The 17,518-nt window shown below is 43.0% G+C and overlaps 1 protein-coding gene across 5 annotated transcripts in view; it reads left to right on the top strand.

Annotated features, from left to right (window-relative positions):
- Positions 1-17,143, top strand: part of LOC126534101 (uncharacterized) — a 36,551-nt gene extending 19,408 nt beyond the window's left edge. For 3 of the 5 annotated variants that reach the window (XR_008613202.2, XR_008613204.2, XM_072289276.1), the window contains 3 exons: positions 762-829; positions 911-1,085; positions 7,842-8,460. The gene's annotated coding sequence lies outside the window, so the exon portion shown is untranslated. Of the gene's footprint in view, positions 1-761; positions 830-910; positions 1,086-7,841; positions 8,461-9,098; positions 14,053-17,001 lie in introns of those variants that run through there. The other 2 variants (XM_072289278.1, XM_072289277.1) reach the window with 2 other exon arrangements.
- Positions 17,144-17,518: the final 375 nt, after the last annotated feature.

Here is a 17,518-nt window from a genome sequence, read left to right as displayed (position 1 = left end):
TGAAGTAATTTTGCATCTTAATGCTCTCCTAACGAAGTCCACAAGTAGCATAAATGCTTGCTTCAGGAATTTCATAAAAAGCAAGGAATAAACGGAGAAGATGACACAAGCTGTTGTTGGCAGACATCTTTATGGGTGCAAGCACTGCTGGCAAGTATACGTTATAGTGATTGCCATGTGAAATTAGAGCAAAACGCATTGCTGTGCCACTTGTCTCAGCATGTGACATATATGGAGCGCACTCTTTCCACACTCCACTCTCAAGAGGTCTGGTTCGGGGTGGGTGGGGGAGAGGAGGAAAGGTGTACTTCTTTTTTTGCAGTACGTATGGTATTGGCAAGGAGGAATACTTGTTTTCTTGGGGCGGAGAAGTATTTTCTTTGGTGTCCTTTCACTGGTGGTAACTGTGACGAGCATTGTGGCCTTGTGTGTTGATATACTCGAGTCTACTGTACTAAACTAAACATTGGAAGTTCTGCATCGGCTGCTGCTGGTTGTGCTCGTGGCACCATCCAGTGGCAGTTTCGAGTACTAGGCATGGCCGGCATTGCAAGTTTGCTTTATTGCAGACAGCTCTGTTTGCTGTAGTGCATTATGAATCATTACATACAATATGATGTCCAGTGGTGTTGATCATCAATTTGTTGCTCGAGTATCCCGTGAGATATTGCTCATAAAGCTTTTACTTCAAGGTGTAATCTACCAGGTGTGTTTTAGCCTGTGACGGGGCTTCCTTTTTTGTTTGTTTTACCTTTCTCTAGGTTCAACAAAGACTTGGTGCAACTATGACCTCATTATATAGAGGTCCAGCTGTGCGGAGTCCTATTTGGTGAGTCATCCTACTTCTGCTACCAATGATCACTGTTGGAAGTCATGCTAAATGTGGTTTGTTTTCTTTTGAATGGTCTAGCATTCGCCGCGTATGACAGGTTCGCAAATGAGGTGCGATTGTCAGAATCAAGTGGCTACTGGATGACATCTAGCAGATATCACCACAGCTTACAAGTATACGGTGTTGATCCCTTGTCTTGCTCACTACCTACCTTCAAGAGCTGCACCTGATCCCTCTGTGTAATACTGTCAAGGTAAGTTCTGGCAAAGTGGGTAACATAATCACACTGCTTGGCAGCGTTGAATATGTTGAAAGGACATATATGTAAAGTAATAAGTCTGCCTAGACTGGTGCATGGACCTTCCATGCCATTAAAAAAAAAATTTTTTTTATAAACGCTCTTCCTCAATTTGTAAGTGCTACCATTATCACTTGACTAGATTGTAAGTAGTTATGTACTGTAATGCCAGAATGAAACCTGAACACAAAGGGAAAGTTCTTTGATAAGAAAGGTCTCTTCAAAGGTCAGCGTTCAATAGTGGAATGCAGTCAGCCTCACTGCTTGCTGTACATATTTTCATCAAACTGGCTACTCTATGCACTTGAGAAGGGAAGAGGAAAAGAAAGAGGATCGCATTGAAATAAGCAAATGACATATCTGGCTGTGGCGAAAGAAGGTAAGAGGTGCACTCTAGCTCCAAAGTGAGTGCCAAAGCTAATTGTAGCCATTCATAACCTTGCAACAGACACAGCAACTGAGGTGGCATCATTTCTCCCTTAATTTTGGTAAGGCTTCAACCAATCTGCTGTCCTATCTGAAATTTCTACTGATGCGATCTCCTGCTGTTTTTGCCTTGATATATCTGACAAAGTCCTTCTAACGTATTCCCTATTTACACACAAATCTTCCATTTCTTCTTTTCAGCTATGTCTATTCCTTTATGAAAGGGAACACATGAGCATATGGTCTGTGTTCTGCAGAGGCTGCTTAGAGCGCCAGCAAGTGGCAGCAAGGGGAAGCACACCCACTTGTGGCATCATCTATGGGCAGCCAAAATAACCACACACAGCTAATAGACAAGCGCCTGCTGGACTCCCTCCTATGCCATATGGATGCACAAGGGGTGGGCCTACAGCCCAGCATCTGCTGCAAGAATGCATAATTTGCAAAGTTATGACACATAATCCTTATAATAGTGTAAATGTAGATGACTGGTAGCCTTATAAGCAAGTGAACAAGTGAAACAAAAAGAAATTTATCAAAGAATTGGGGACAAGCTCCACCACTGGAAAAGCTGGTGCCGCCGTCGGCATGACATGGTATGAGGGATCATGTGGACACAGCGGCTGCATCGGCTGCTTCCGAAGCACCGAAGGGAACTGAAAATGAAAGTTTAAGTCCCACCTGCACTGCAGTTTTGATTAAGTGGAGGAGGTTTTCCCGCTTCGGGTGTCGGAATAACAACACTTGGAAGCACTTTAATAGGCGATAGCTGCCTTTTAAGGTGTCCAACACAGTAGGCGACTGCTCGGTGCCGTAGTGCTGGATGTATGCAACAGAGCTCGCTGTCAGCCTTCACACGTACCCGAAGGACAAGATGCGTGAAGGTTGGATCCTGAAACTTAGAACCGGCAAACAGCCATCGGCTACAACTTATGTGTACAGCAAGCACTTTTGCGAGGAAGATTTCTGGTGCGGTGTCGGGGCTGCGATGTTCGGTAAATAGCCAAAAGCGCACTGAGACGCTCACCTATGCACGCTGCCAGCCTGATGTCATGAAGCTTTGGTCTGTGAACTTGTTGATGCTATATACTTGCAAGTGCACTGGAATGAAAAGGGAATGGTAAGAAGCACATTAAAAAAAAGGCATGGCATATGCTCATGTTTGTGTTAGCACCAAAGAATTAATGTACTTGATTAAGAAGAAGAGGCAGCGGACCTGCCGTGGTTGCTCAGTGGCTATGGTGTTAGGCTTCTGAGCACGAGGTCGCGGCATCGAATCCCGGCCCCGGCGGCCGCATTTCGATGGCGACGAAATGCGAAAACACCCGTGTACTTAGATTTAGGTGCACGTTAAAGAACGCCAGGTGGTCGAAATTTCCGGAGTCCTCCACTACGGCGTGCCTCATAATCAGAAAATGGTTTTGGCATGTAAAACCCCATAATTTAAATTTTTAAAAGAGGCAGCGGGAAATTGCTTGCTGAGAACACCGACAAAAGTACAGTGCGGCACAACATGAGAAATAATGACAGTGAAACGTACAGGAATTTAGAAGAAAAGAAAAAGAAAGATTGAAACGTCACGACGGCCCATCACGAAATTATTTTTGAACAGCTTTTATAGCATCCACGCAGCAATGGTTGCTTGTGTACTTTCAAAGCTCATATGCTGCGGCCTAAAGCTCACAGCACGGTGCGAAAATGTGCTCACAGCAAAAGGGAAACAGTGCGTGGACATGCATGCAGACGTGCAGTTGGTACGTCGCTGCGAACCCGTGTTATCGCTGCATTATTCTGTCACACTCCATTTGGGTATACAGAGAGCCCACTAGAAGAACATATTTCACATAGATTTCTTCCAGCGAATGCCTACCTTTGACGCAAGAAGCCGGTTCGGGTGACTCTATCATGGTGACCATGCGCAGTTGGTATGCACTGTGTTTTTGATAAAAAGATAGCGTCTGTAAACCATTCTGTGCTTTTTGTTTGCCCAAGATTATTATTTTAAGGCGAAGCTTTCTTTTCCTTTTACTTTGACTTTCCCACAGCTGCTGCTGCTGTGACTGTTGCTGTCCAACACACTGCGTCGGGGGATGGTTCAGAGCATGTATATACATGGAAGGAGCGTGGCAGAGAAAAAAAAGAGACACGAAGAACTCATTCGGACCGCACCGTGTTAAATGTGCACAATGCCCTCTGGAGCTCTGGGTCGTCACCATATAGCCTCTTGACAGCTGTAGTTATTCGTGACCCCCCCCCCCCCCCCCCCTCAGGCGCTTACCTCACTATCAATGTCCAAGTCCAGGGGGAAGCTAGATAGAATGGAAGAGAAAAGGGGGAGAGGAGGCAGAGAATGGGTGGAACCAATGCAGTCGCAAAATGAGTGAATAACAGCCTTGCCACTCTTCGCTCACAGTTTCCATACAAATACGAAGGGTGGGGAGGATAGACAAAAGGTGACGTCAGAAGCCAAGGAAACGCTGGATAGACTTAGGTTCAAGGTACAGTACAGTGTGTTTCTGCTATTTCTGAAAAATAAAACCATGCAAATAACTTGCGCAGGGTGTGCTGAAGCAGAGCCGCATTGATTGAAATGTACCGCAGGGCCTAGGCAACACAACGGAAGCAGTCGCGTGTCAAATGAACACTTCTGTGCCCGCCGCGATAGCTTTGCTGCTATGGCATTGCTTGAGGTCACAGATTTGACAAAGGCAGCTGCATTTCGACGGGGGCGAAATAAAAAAACACACGTGCACTTTGATTTGAGGACATGTTTTAAAGGACATTTGAGGACATGGTCACAGATTTGACAAAGGCAGCTGCATTTCGACGGGGGCAAAATAAAAAAACGCACGTGCACTTTGATTTGAGGACATGTTAAAGAACACCATGCTACCAAAATTATTCCGGAGTGTGCCCCTACGGCCTGCCTCATAATCCGATTGTTGTTTTGGCACATACAGCCCCGTAATCCAATTCAAGTTTAATGCTTCTGCCACGATGTGATGTGCCATGTGAAGCAATGACAATGCTCAACCCTCTCAGACGTTATGAAATATGGTGCACAACGCCTCAAGCAAACACCTCTCCCTTTGTGTTTTGTGCACTATGTAGAAAAACAGCAGTGATGCACGCAAGGTAATGTTTAACATCAACTCACCACTCTTATGTTGGACAAAACGTTGAAGAAATTAAACATTTGCCATTAACATCACTGCTACTTATCGTCAATCAAAGCAAACAGCACAGGAAGCTTCGCTTATATTGATTCCCACAGTGCGTGGGATCAGCATAATTTTTGACGGTAAAAACTTGCCTTGTTTCTAGAGTACTTACAGAAATGTGCAGGCAGGCTCCCACGCGGTATTTTTATTGAGCGCCGCCAGCCAAACCTATGAGCAGCACGCCGCATTATCCCTCACACTATGCAAGCGAGGAATTTCCGACAGATGGCGACTCCGTAAGTCCTCGCCCCCATTACTCATAGGGATACATAGGGCTCCATAGGAAATGGAAGGGGGAGCCTATAGTAAGTGTAGGCCAACTGAAATTTGGAGGTGGGCCAAATTAAAATTTGGGAGTGAACCAACTTTAAATTTGGGGGTGGGCAAAGTTGAAATTTGAATGTGAGCCAACAGAACATTGGGGGTGGGCCACCTTGAAATTTGCGGATGGGCGAACTGAAATTTGGAGGTATGACTTGGACAATTCCAGTTCCCCACTTACCCACTCTCCACTTCTCTGCATAGTGTAAATAAACGTCACTTTATTTGGAGCAGTTTAGCAGAGAGCAATGCACCCAGGTCTAACTTTAGCTTAGGTAAATAAAACCTAATTAATTGGTTCATGAATTATTAGGATTATTTTTATAAGGACATTTTCTTAAGAAATTAGTTAGGTGTAGTAAAAGGTACGTTGAAGATATTTGTATATTTAATTAATAATTAAGATCACCTAATTAGGTCAATCTCAAGTACCCTTAATTATTCTTACTAAGGCTCCATTTATTTAACCTTAGTTACTCTTCTTTAGTCCAATAATTTAATATAGATGTACCCACCGTGGTTGCTCAGTGGCTATGGTGTTGGGCTGCTGAGCACGAGGTCGCGGGATCGAATCCCGGCCACGGCGGCCGCATTTCGATGGGGGCGAAATGCGAAAACACTCATGTACTTAGATTTACGTGCACGTTAAAGAACCCCAGGTGGTCGAAATTTCCGGAGTCCTCCACTACGGTGTGCCTCATAATCAGAAAGGGGTTTTGGCATGTAAAACCCCATAATTTAATTTTCTTTAATATAAATGACTTAAATGAACCGCACTATTCTTAATACCCTCAATTAATCTTCATTATGCTTAACAGATTTTACTATAATTAACCTTATTAGTCATTATTAACCTTAATTGCTCTTACCTCTTCAGTACTCAATATATGTTGTCATCATAAATCTCAGTAGTCTGATGTAATCATAAGCAAGCTCGAAGCCAAAAATTTTTTTTTCGGAGAGTGGGCTAAGGTTCCATTATTTCCTGTTTAAGTTTCCCATGCTTGTTGCATAATACAACTATTGCCCTTAGTCTGCCTAAAGGCGTGTACCATCATGTACTTGTCCAGGATGGGCGTTCGATGGATATGCGCCTTTTTTCATAAGCGACGTGCCAAGCATAAAAGCGAGCAGAGCGCCGGCCAGAAAAATTTCGATGGGGGGGATCTGAAGCCCGGTAGCCCCCCCCCGGCTACGCCACTGATCACAAAGCAATGTCATATATACCTCCATAAGAACTCATGTATAACTATGCATGCAATGCATTGTGTCAGGCATTACAGACAGACAGATGTAGCCATAGGATGCTTACGAAATAATATACTCTGGGAGTACCTAATAACTACTGGGCGTATGTTGGCACCTGCACGTTTCCAGTGCACTTGCTTACCCAGTGCAGTTTGCTAACAGCAGATGCTGCGCTGCAGGCCCCACTCTTTGTGTAACAGGCAGGAAAAGGTAGCTTGCCTATCACGAAGAAAAGCAGTAGCTTGCCTATTCGCCATGCCTGGTTATTCTGGCTGCCAATAGATGGCGCCAGAAGTGGACGTGCTTCTCCTTGCTGCCACTTGTTGGTGCTCTAAGCAACCTCCGCAGAGTACAGGCCATGCCCTCACGTATTCCCTTTTATAAAGGACCACCATGTGCACTGCAAATGTCTGTTTTTGATGGGTATTCTTGTGTGCATTTTTTTGGGTATTCTCACATTGGTGCTCACATCAGTGTTTGTTTACTGCTTTGCTTGTCGTTGTTTGTTTCATTCTTTTCAATTTACTGTAATGGGCACTTCTCATTGGGGCAGAAGACTACCTTATTATGCCTCCATTACTTCTAATGCGACTTCTCCCTGCGCTTTGTCTGCATTCTCCCTCACTCATGCAACCTGATATCTTTCCAATCTAGCCTGAAACAGTAATCACTTCTATTTCCACTTCTGCGTGAAGTTTAGGCCTACAGTAACCAATAAATAAACAAATAAATAAAACCTAAGGGTCCATAAAGAAATAACAGTGCCACCCACACTGACCAACAAGGAAGCCGAAATATTTGTAGTTATTTCTGCATGATGATAAATTGAAATTAAGCATAATAATATGCTCTTTTCATTATTTTCTTTCTCTATAACATTTTTAATGTTTATGTGTTTTTCTAATAGTGATACATTTGCCCATTAGGCTTTGCTGCATTTATTTATGCATTGCATTAATTTGATTACTGGCACATTGTGTCATTTAAATTGCAAATTTTATTATGTAGCTGTTACTGGCTGAGATAAGTTGGTCATTGTCAGGCACTAGGCATTTAAAAGGGAGATGTGCTTTATTAATCAGATATTCTTTACACCTTTACAGGACGTCATAGTGTGTTTTCAAACAAGTGGTGGTCATGTGATAATCCAATTATGTGTTACTGCATTGTGTAGACGTTATAACAATGGGCCCATCACACTAACAATAGGCTCATCACCTGATGCTATTACACCATGAGTGTAGACTCATGGTGAGTGTAGACTCGTGGTGTAATAGCTACCCAGTACTGTGTGGGCACACTGTGAAAATGTTAATGAACGATAATGCCGATGTCCTGCAGTAGCAAACATAAAACATCATAACTAAGGAACATGGGATTGTCGTAGCTCAGACAAGATGTTCGTATAAGTTCATAGTTTATGCAGGTTGTTGTAGCTTAGGAAACATGTTTCTAAAAATTCATATTTATGCATTTTACCCTTTTGTTTGTGCAGGCTATAGGACCTCCTTTTGGCACAGTTGAACGACCTTTGAGTTGTTGTAAAGTGGGCTGTCTTGCAGACTGTTACCGTGGTCGGCATCCCTTTCAAGTTGTTGTGGCTCGTAAGTAATGTGTCTTGAGATTATAGTGCCGATGGAAAGATTGCAACCCACAATGATAGGCACAAGCGTAAGTTTATTCCTTAGCCCTCTCAATGTCAGTGATGTAGCTGAACATTCTCGCGTTTCTGTCCCGCCATGTCATTGACGTCAAATATAAATGTGAGGACCATACCAAAATAGCATTGGCCATTATCCATATCATTTTCTCCCTTTCGCCTAACCAAAAATAAACCGTTGTGTTCATTTTATAATATCCGACAAGAACACCCCATGCTGGAGGTGCATCAGCTCCGAAGAAACCTGACATTGAAAAAGTTAAATAAGGAATTCAGTTTTTAAATCAGCACTGAAACTCGCGCAGAAATGACAGTGAGGGGGTAGGTGACACTCCGTGGTGAAGCATGTCGGTAAGCCCTTGAAGACTGTGTCGATTTCGGCACAAATGTACAGGCCTCAATTTGGTTTCAAATGCTATGTCTATATAAAGTCACAAAAATATTTATTTCCTAATATTGCAAATTGTCTCTATCTGTGTATTTGTAATCTGCAAATAGTATTATAGAGGAGTTGCGCTTCCTGTGTGCAAGAAAACGGAGCCATTAATTGACAGAGCACCATCGTCTTGCGAGCTTCCTGCAAGTACAAAACCAGCTACTGTACTGCACCGCCTCTACCGCAACGGCGTGTAGGTGTCTGCACACCAACCGACAGCGAGTTTTTGGATGACTTCACTGGCTGTGCAACATGCACCGCTGCTCACCTCAGGCAACTCGGTCAACTCGGTGTCGACGGCACCCGCCTTTCTCGCATTCGCAAGTGGCACATCAAAAAGAACCACTGACAGTCACAAAACACATGCGTATGAGATCACTCGACTTTCTCCACTGCAGAATTTTATTGAGTAAGGAAACATGCGCTCATGTTCGCAGTGTTATAAGTGACAAGCTCTCTTGGCCGTCTTGCAGTGTGCGGCCGGACGCTGGCTTTGAATTGAACATGTCATGTATTAGCAGCTTGTGTTGATGCTAAATTGATTGAGTGGTTTTCGCTTGTCACAAAATATCCGCTTTAGACTTCCCCTTATTCCAGCTGCAATTATCTTTTACAAGAAACAAGTTATGTTATAACTGAGGTTTGTCTTGTCACAGGTGGTAATGCACACCGGCAGTCCGACCAGTGAGGGACTGGCCGTGCCTCTGCACTGACATCACACTTTCATGGTTGTCCATTTATCCATTGGTCAGACACATAGGTAGTGACGGTTGCCTCTGAGAAGCCTCTGAGTAACAGGAACCGATGTCAAGGCTGCCATGTTTTAGTTTGGTGCTGGCAGGAAATCTTGCAACATAGAAAATTGTCCATGACATCTCTAGAGTAATAAAAAGTCGTTGCAGCTGTTTGTAGTCCGCAGTCTCAGCGTTTGATACAATAGCTATTCCACTGCCTAATCTGCATATGTTTCGAATTGCTAAGTTTCTGTCGCCCTTGATGCCCTCCATCAAGATGATGCAGGAAAGAGGCAGGCACACCGATGCAAACAGGTGTGCATTTACAGGAGAGAGAGAGAGCAAGAAAATGACATCCAAGCAGCAGCCACCATCCATCTTCTCTCAAGACACCTTCAGTGTTCTCTTCCCCGCAACAATATTACAGCGTAAGCTGTTATGGGCTCATTCCAACAGCCATTTCGGGTGGCGATAGTATCCGCCGCAGCTGCCGGTGTCCGGTGTTCGTAGCAGCTATCACCGGGAATCAGAAAAAAAATGACCGGTTCCCACCGGGATCGAACCCGGGCCCGCGGCGTGGGAATCAGCTGCTCTACCACTGAGCCGCGCCAGTGCTTGCTAGCATGCAGTGTAAAAATGTCCTATAAACACATCCTACCACGCGAGGAGACACGCGATGTGACATGTGTGCCGCCTAGCATCGATACGTGCACATTTTACATTGCAGTTGCATACTATTACACCGTGTAGAACGCCATGTAGCACATGCACAGGTAGCGGTACAAAGCAGTTAAAGAAGGTTTGAGAAAGAAAAGGAAGATTATAGAGATGCATAAATCTTAGGAAATGGCATTAAATCATCATCATTACCACCGTATCATGCCATTTCACCTGCACGTCACGTAGCTTCAATGCATACAGACTTTGCATTGGAGTTCTGTTATATTCCCTCAGAGAGGTATTCTGTAGTAGTCCACCTAGTGGACTGGCCATTTCGGCCGCTGCTGATTGGCTGGGGCCGCTCGTCTCCTCCTCACTCATACAGCCGCATCCAATCAGCAGCGGCTGAAATGGACAGTCCACTAGGTGGACTCTTACAGAGTACCCCCCAGGTGTCCCGACATATAGCAGTTGCAGATAGCAGTTGCATGCTTCATTTAGCTGGACCTGGTAAACTAAGGCAGGCTATGTGACTATTTGTTACCACTCCGTTTCGAAAGGGATGCCAACAAACCATTATTATCATCATCGACAGCAACAGCAACATACCGTGCCATGTGTCAAAGCATGTGGCATGTGCGCCACATAATCTGGGTACCTGTGTTTACTCTTTGGTACATGCTATCGTGCCTCCTGGCTAGGTACTAAACATAGAGCTACATGCGCAGCTGCAACCAAGCAGCGTCGGGCTCAGCAAACCGCTTTGCAGAGAGCAGCACAAGACACAGTTCACTGTCAACACCGGGCAGACTGTTCAGATCGTTCTCATGAAAATGACACAAAGAGACTTCACCGCAGTGCATGCTGCCAAAAATGAAGCTTCTATGGAGCCGCTCCTCTGGCTTATGCTGCAACTGCGCTGCATGCACTGCGCAAGCCTGTGACTTTCATTTATCATTGTCGCCGTCTGTACGCATTAAGTCGAACAATCTTCAAATATCAAAAAATTATGTTTAAGAAATTTTTAGACATTTCCTGGATGAACTGTTGCAGGTATAGATACTTCAGATAGTAAGCTCTCTATCACTCCAAGAAAAGGGGAATGCTTGAAAATCGGTTGTCGGTCCCTTTAAGGCTCATATCTCAGGTTTTGTATTCAATTGAAAATTGGTTACTTCTGTGCCCACAAGTAGTGTTTTCCTATAAGTAGGGATGTGACGTAATAAAGATGTCAGTTGAGAGTAGCACTTTGTTCTGTCTCCTTTCTTGGGTCGTGCTGCTTGTGGCAAAATTTATTTTGAACAGTTTGTTCTGATCTGTCTGTACTTGTTCGTCCATTGCATATTTATGCATGTCTTTACTAAACGTTTAAATTTCTTTGACAAATTTGGAAGAGTTGAATTACCTGCAAATTTCTTTCAATATATTTTCGACTGGAGTGGCGCTCTCGTGGTGCAGCCACCTTACCCTTCTGATATTATGTAAAGCTTCATGGCTCAAGTTCTGTCATTGTTACTATACAAAAGGTCTGTTACTAATCCGTTGTAGCAAGATGCTTTGCTCACCACATGGCTGTGGATCAACAGAACCACCCACGAAAGATAGTGAACACCTAGGTTTCCTTAGCTATATAATTGGCAAACTGTGCTGGTGTCCACTTGTAGTGACGTGCTTGTGTTTGTGAGCAAACATACTGTATGGCTAATTAGCCATTTTGGACGTCTTGCCATCATGTAAAGGCAAGTGTTTTGCAGGAAGCTACAGTGTGTCCAAGCACTCTTCTTTCTCAAATAACCTTCACACCGCAGAAAGTGCACTCTGCATAGGGGGATGATCCTATGGAAATACTGTATACTCCTGTTAATACGAACATGGTTAATCCTATAACTACCAACGCCTAGCAATACTCATCCTCGCTGTTCGTACCACCATGTCCAAATACAAGCTGTACTCGTTCAGACCAGAGCTGTTTCTGTTTTGCTTGCCAGAAACTAACTGCACTCATCAACTCTGTTCTCTGCATGCATTTGACTTTTGCTACACCAACACATTCTTTGATGCTTTTAATTCTTTTCGCTATCGTCTGTTCAGAGAATTACAGTTAAATCTCACGAGTGCTGAGGGAACGTCGCTTTTTTTTAGCAGGTATCTTTCATTAGTATTTTAGCTGAATATAAGAAGTAAACCACATATATTTTCTGATCCAGATGTAATGTAGAAGAATTGGCTTGATGAAAGAAGTTGGGAAGTTTTGTATACTTTAATCACCAAATAACTTGGTATTTTGATGGTTAGGCCAAATTTTCGGATATGAGAAACACTATGCGACTATTTGGATGGTTTCCCACATGCCCATTGAAAAAAAAAAAAATTGCTTGGCATAAATCGCTATCTTGGTTAAGCTGAACTTCTGTGGCGGCCACTAGTCATGTTTACATGGATGCGGTAGAAGCATATCATACTAATTTCTCTTATCACATATACTCTTATGCCACCATTTACATGAATATGATGGTAATGGTGGTAGCAACATTATTGTAACAAGAAGGGGAGGAGGGGGCGAGGCCGCATGAATGCCAATGTTTCTATCCAGCAAACTAACGGCATCTAGTGTTATATGTGAAAGTTAGGCTCTTTTGATAAGCTGACTTTTGCCCTCGCTTTTGTGAAATGCACTGAAGGTACTTGCAGGGTGTCGGCTACATTCCATCAAGTTCTCCTTCATTTGTCCGCACGGACAAATTTACATGACATATATATTACAGAAACGTACCGTGTTGTTTCAGGATATCCATGTTCAGTGGCAGCAAAGTGCGGCTATCTCGGCTTCCATTTCCTCAGAGCGAACTTCGCTACTTCAATGTCACAAATAAAGTAACTCACTGATGTTAGCGTCATTTAATGTTAACACGGAAGACGCTGTTTCAACGGACGTAATGTACTTGCATGTGAAAACAAATCCCGTGCAGCATGCTTTGTAAGCCACCCTTTCGTTTTGTTGTCGTGCAGTACGGCAGTGGCCACCGCTGGTTAATTGGCCAGTTGTCATCCCGCAGTAAATGCTTTCCGATAATTCCTGCTGTGACGCGCTTCTGTTTACATGCGCATTCACCATTTCAAGCTGTCCCCTGCTTGGCGCATTTCATATGATACAGCTTCCTAGCAAATTACTTCATTTACATGAGATGCGATCTGCTTGAAAGGTGATGCAATAAGTTAATTCTGTTGCATTCATGTAAATGCAACTGATGGCATCTGTTTGCTATTATCCTTAGCAAAAAGCTTGTATTGGGAACCTTCAAGGAGGCAATCTTGCTAGCTACATAAGAAGGAAATGGTGTTTCTGCGGCCGTGAACAACTGTTGCAGCATCGACATGTGTGTGTGACATGTCGCCAGATGTGTGTGTGAAACAGCAGGATGGATATCAAGAACTGTGACTGAGGTGGTCCTTGAGGTGTGTCTGCAGGATGGTAATTATTGTGAGAGCCCTGCCCAGCTGTTTTCACAAAGGTGCAGCTGATAATGCCTTGAATCATTTGGCGCATTTTTTTTTTAACAACAAAGGCACTGAAGCTATTGAGCAAGCTAGGTGAAATGTCAGCGTTTGTGATGGCAGACAGGTTGGCATAGTGCAGCAAGAAATAACCCTCACTAGCTTGAGAGTGCACAAAGCAGTGGTTTGCATCAGGCAAATTCAATAAATGTCTCTTGGTATCTACCTTTTTATATTAACGCTGTTTAATTTATAGATTTGTGTTGTAGATATTTGGGCTCATTAGGGATAAAATAAATTTTGAGTTGTATTATATTAGTACATCTGTTTAGACAAACTTTTGATAAACTGAGCACATTTTCACAGTTCTTTGAGTCTGTTTTAATGGGAGTCTATTCTATTTTGGACCAGCTTGGTGTGAGGCAAAGATTGGTTGTAATGATAGGAACAGTGTTGTTAGCATCTTCATCAAAGTGCCTGTGAAGTCTCGGTAGTGGCAAGCAGCATTCAAGTTCTCCGGAGGCCTTTGAATGGTTGTTTTTCCAAGTTAGTGGCACATTGAATTTGCCAAGCAAGCAAGAGCGGATGATTTGACAGGAGCCTTATTAAAGTCCAGTAGGAAGCGTACAGTTCCGAAAATATTTTGGTGCCCTTCTTGTTGGAAAGCTGGCATATACAGCAGTGAAATAAAATATTTTATATTGTTGTTTTCTATGAAAAATGTATTACCTACATTTCTACGCTATTCATTGCTGTTTCCTTTCTCTTTGTTTTGGGGGGGGGGGTGGGGGTACTGGGAAGAAGGGTAAAATTTTGTTTATTGATAGTGCCGTAATGCTCCGCTTTCCATCTCGCAATGCTCACAGTTGCCTACATTTCTGAGTTTGTGTGCAAGCAGTTGTCCGTACAATTTTTTCTTTTCTCTCCTGTTATCTTTTGTGATACATTAAACCTGCAATAACATCACAAGCCTTTCTCTGAGCTAACCTCACCAGTTATCATTAAAACATTCCTCACCAGCACGTACATATTTTTACGTACTGGTTTATGTATATGATTTTTTTGTGATACATTCCTGGAATATGGGAGTTGTTTGCATGATGGATAGACTATGTGGTGAAAATGGTACAACTAGGCAGTGAGTGTTCAAGAGGCTGTTGAGGATATTGCTATTGGTCTGGCATTACGCAGTGCCAAATTTCTGAGCAGTATTAGTTGTAAGGACCCAAAATGCAAAATATCATATTTTTATATTTTTGTTCACTACTGTGTAGAACATACAGCTGCACTAATTCCTGCAGTCATTTAATTTTGAGCTTTCCATGGGAGCAATGGGACCGGACAGCATAACAACTTGTTTGTCTATTAGGACAGTAGACATTACCATTCTCCTCTGTTTGTGGTCCTGGCGGAGCCTGCTGGTGTTGACATCCGATTTGAACTGTTGTCTCGTGAAGTTTGTTACAGTGTTACTAGACTGGGTTCAGTTATCGAGCTCCCCGCTCTGCCCATGCAATGCAGGTGGCTCAATTTGCTTCCTTGTCATCGGCTGGCATACGCATCACACCAAACTCCCAACTGCCTTGTGTCATCTTCTCAAGGCAGTTGTGCATTTGTGTCTGTGGAGGCGGCAGCATTATTTAGACATTTATCTCCAGAGGCACGAATGCATTTACCTTCTCTTAACAATAAGCTGAACATATTTTCTATCTGTAAATAGAAGATGTATAAGCCAAACTCTCGCCAAGCACTGATTTGCCACACGTTGAGCTCCAGTGAAGTTCGAACTTAAACACCAGTTGAATATAGCACTCTGTCACACACTTTTACAAAACAGTGCACTTTTCTTTGAGCATTGCAAATTGCTAATAAGTAACAGAAGTTTGCACACTAGATTTTAGGAACAATCATTCACACAAGTATATCGTATACTTGCCTAGCGCACAATAATTATGGGATTTTAAAATTTGAAAGAGAAATTGCTCAGAGTAGCGTATAACAACATTCTGAGCAGGAACGATTGGACTCAAATGTTCTGTGCATGTCACAGCACTTTAGTTATTCTGAGAGGTTGGGAATGACCTGCTTTTCTTATGAAATCATACTGCCTAAATGCTTGTTCATAAGGCTGGTTCAACCTTGACTTGGTTTTCATTTACTCTCTGTAACTAGTTAATAGTTTCACATTTCAGAAGTGCCAAGCCAACTAGGGTAGCATACGAATGAGTTGTGAATGGAACAGCACTTTAGAGATTAGCTATTAGTCAAACCATGTGTTTAATAGAAAAGAAAAGCTCATATGTTTGCAAATTTACCATACAAAATTGGCCAGAGGTCACTCATTTTGTTCCACAAAAGGTGCAGTTTTTGCACATCTTAGCTGCTACACTGTACCCCTACACTAAATTAATATGGTTTCTTGCTGCCTTCATACTACCACGTTAGAGTTAGGGTACTAGTGGAAGAACTTCGTGTAGAAGTAGGCATCAGAGGGGTCACTGCAGCCAAACTGGATGAGACAATTATATGATAGTTCTTCAATGATGCCCTAAAGCAGGTCTCCTGACACACGGTTGTTCCTTGTCTTATTCTCAATAACACATTCAGTGGTACTAGAAGGCATACTAGAAAGGGGTTTCTGGTAAATTTTCAAGGTAACTGGTGCAAATGAACCTGTTTCAGTAAGAGTGGCTACTGGTGTAACGTGATGAGTGGATACGAAGGTTTTAAAGCAGTTCCCACAATTGGTGAACTTGCGTGCTTTGTGGCAGTGTACCCAATGAGATACAACTGTAACTGTGCCAAAGCATGTCCTCGGTTATTGACTCCTGCAGCTCATTCTGATGATGTTCTCTAGTGGGTCCTGACAGGCTTCTTTCGTTAAGAATGTAAAGAGTTGGCATTTGCACCAGTAGCTCACAGGCCACGTGGTGGTTCCATACAACACGGCTCAGTTTGAAAACTAAACCTAGCCTACTAATGTAGGTCGGTTGTGACTTGAAATGGGGGGAGGGGGGTTATGATGCTTCCTTGTGTGTTGAGCATACTAGTATACTCATGAGCACATATACTTATCGCAAGTCATGTGATGATGACATTGTGCCTGTTAAAAGCACAGCATGATTCAGAGGACAAATTTCTTTGTGTTAACTTGTGCCTGGAGAGCAACAAAAGATTTGGTGTTGCAGAAAGTTAGAAGCTTGATTGATGACTCTCAACTTGAATGTTGCGGTTTGCACCTGACCTTTCTTTATGTGATAACATTCGCTGCTCTTACGATTGGGCAATAATATTTGTGACAGCTGTTCAAAAAGTTATATCATCATAAAAGAACATTCTGGTCCTACAAGTGCACTTTCGAAATAACTAAAGCCTGATGAAATCACCTGTCTATGGTGGCAGCAGACAGCAACGGACATTTATGGATATTGCTATGTATTCCACTGTTCAGCCTGTCTAGTTTGATGTGTGCACACTTACATGCCTGCAGCAAGTGTCTGGCTTCAAGATGTTACCAAACAGAATGCGCAGCTCAATTAGGTGCACACTATGTTCAAGGTGAATAAATCTTGTTTAATAAGCTCACCACATTTTTATTGTTTGTCTTTGCTGGAGGCTTGTGGAACCCCACCCCTCTTTCACACATACATGAGTCCCTTCACCTTTACAGGGTCTGAAGAAGCAGCTGTGCTGGAGAGCATTGTTGGTGCATACACTTATTTAATGCATGTACACAGTGACGTTCACAAGTGCTTTTTTCGTGGACTAGTGTTACACACACCCAAGTGCAAGAAGAAGTTCAAGCCTTTGCCACAGCTCTCCAACCCCAAGTGCCTGTGTGAGTTTACCTTTTAAAGCAAGTGGCGTTACTTGGCTCTTTTGCCCATTGTTGTGGTTTGGTTTTCACTGCAGATACAGAAAGCACATGCTCTCATGCAGCCGTGTAGGGGGACGTGTTCGTTGCCAACAGTAAATATATCGGACTAAGCTTTCAATGTAAACATACTAGTTCTCACAAAAGTATCAATTCTAGATATGGCATTTGCAACAATCAAGTAAATATTTTCTCAAATTGTATTAAACATCCAGGGCTATTCTGGAGGTTGGACATGCCTTAGTAACAGTGTTTTGTATGTAAGCTAATAGTCGGGCCTCTCAGTACATGGTGGCACACAAATGATTTGGGG

Source organism: Dermacentor andersoni, chromosome 7 (genome assembly GCF_023375885.2).
Source record: "Dermacentor andersoni chromosome 7, qqDerAnde1_hic_scaffold, whole genome shotgun sequence".
NCBI lineage: Eukaryota > Metazoa > Arthropoda > Arachnida > Ixodida > Ixodidae > Dermacentor > Dermacentor andersoni.
Note: the sequence above shows the minus strand (reverse complement) of the source record. Positions and strands in the feature narration are given on the sequence as shown.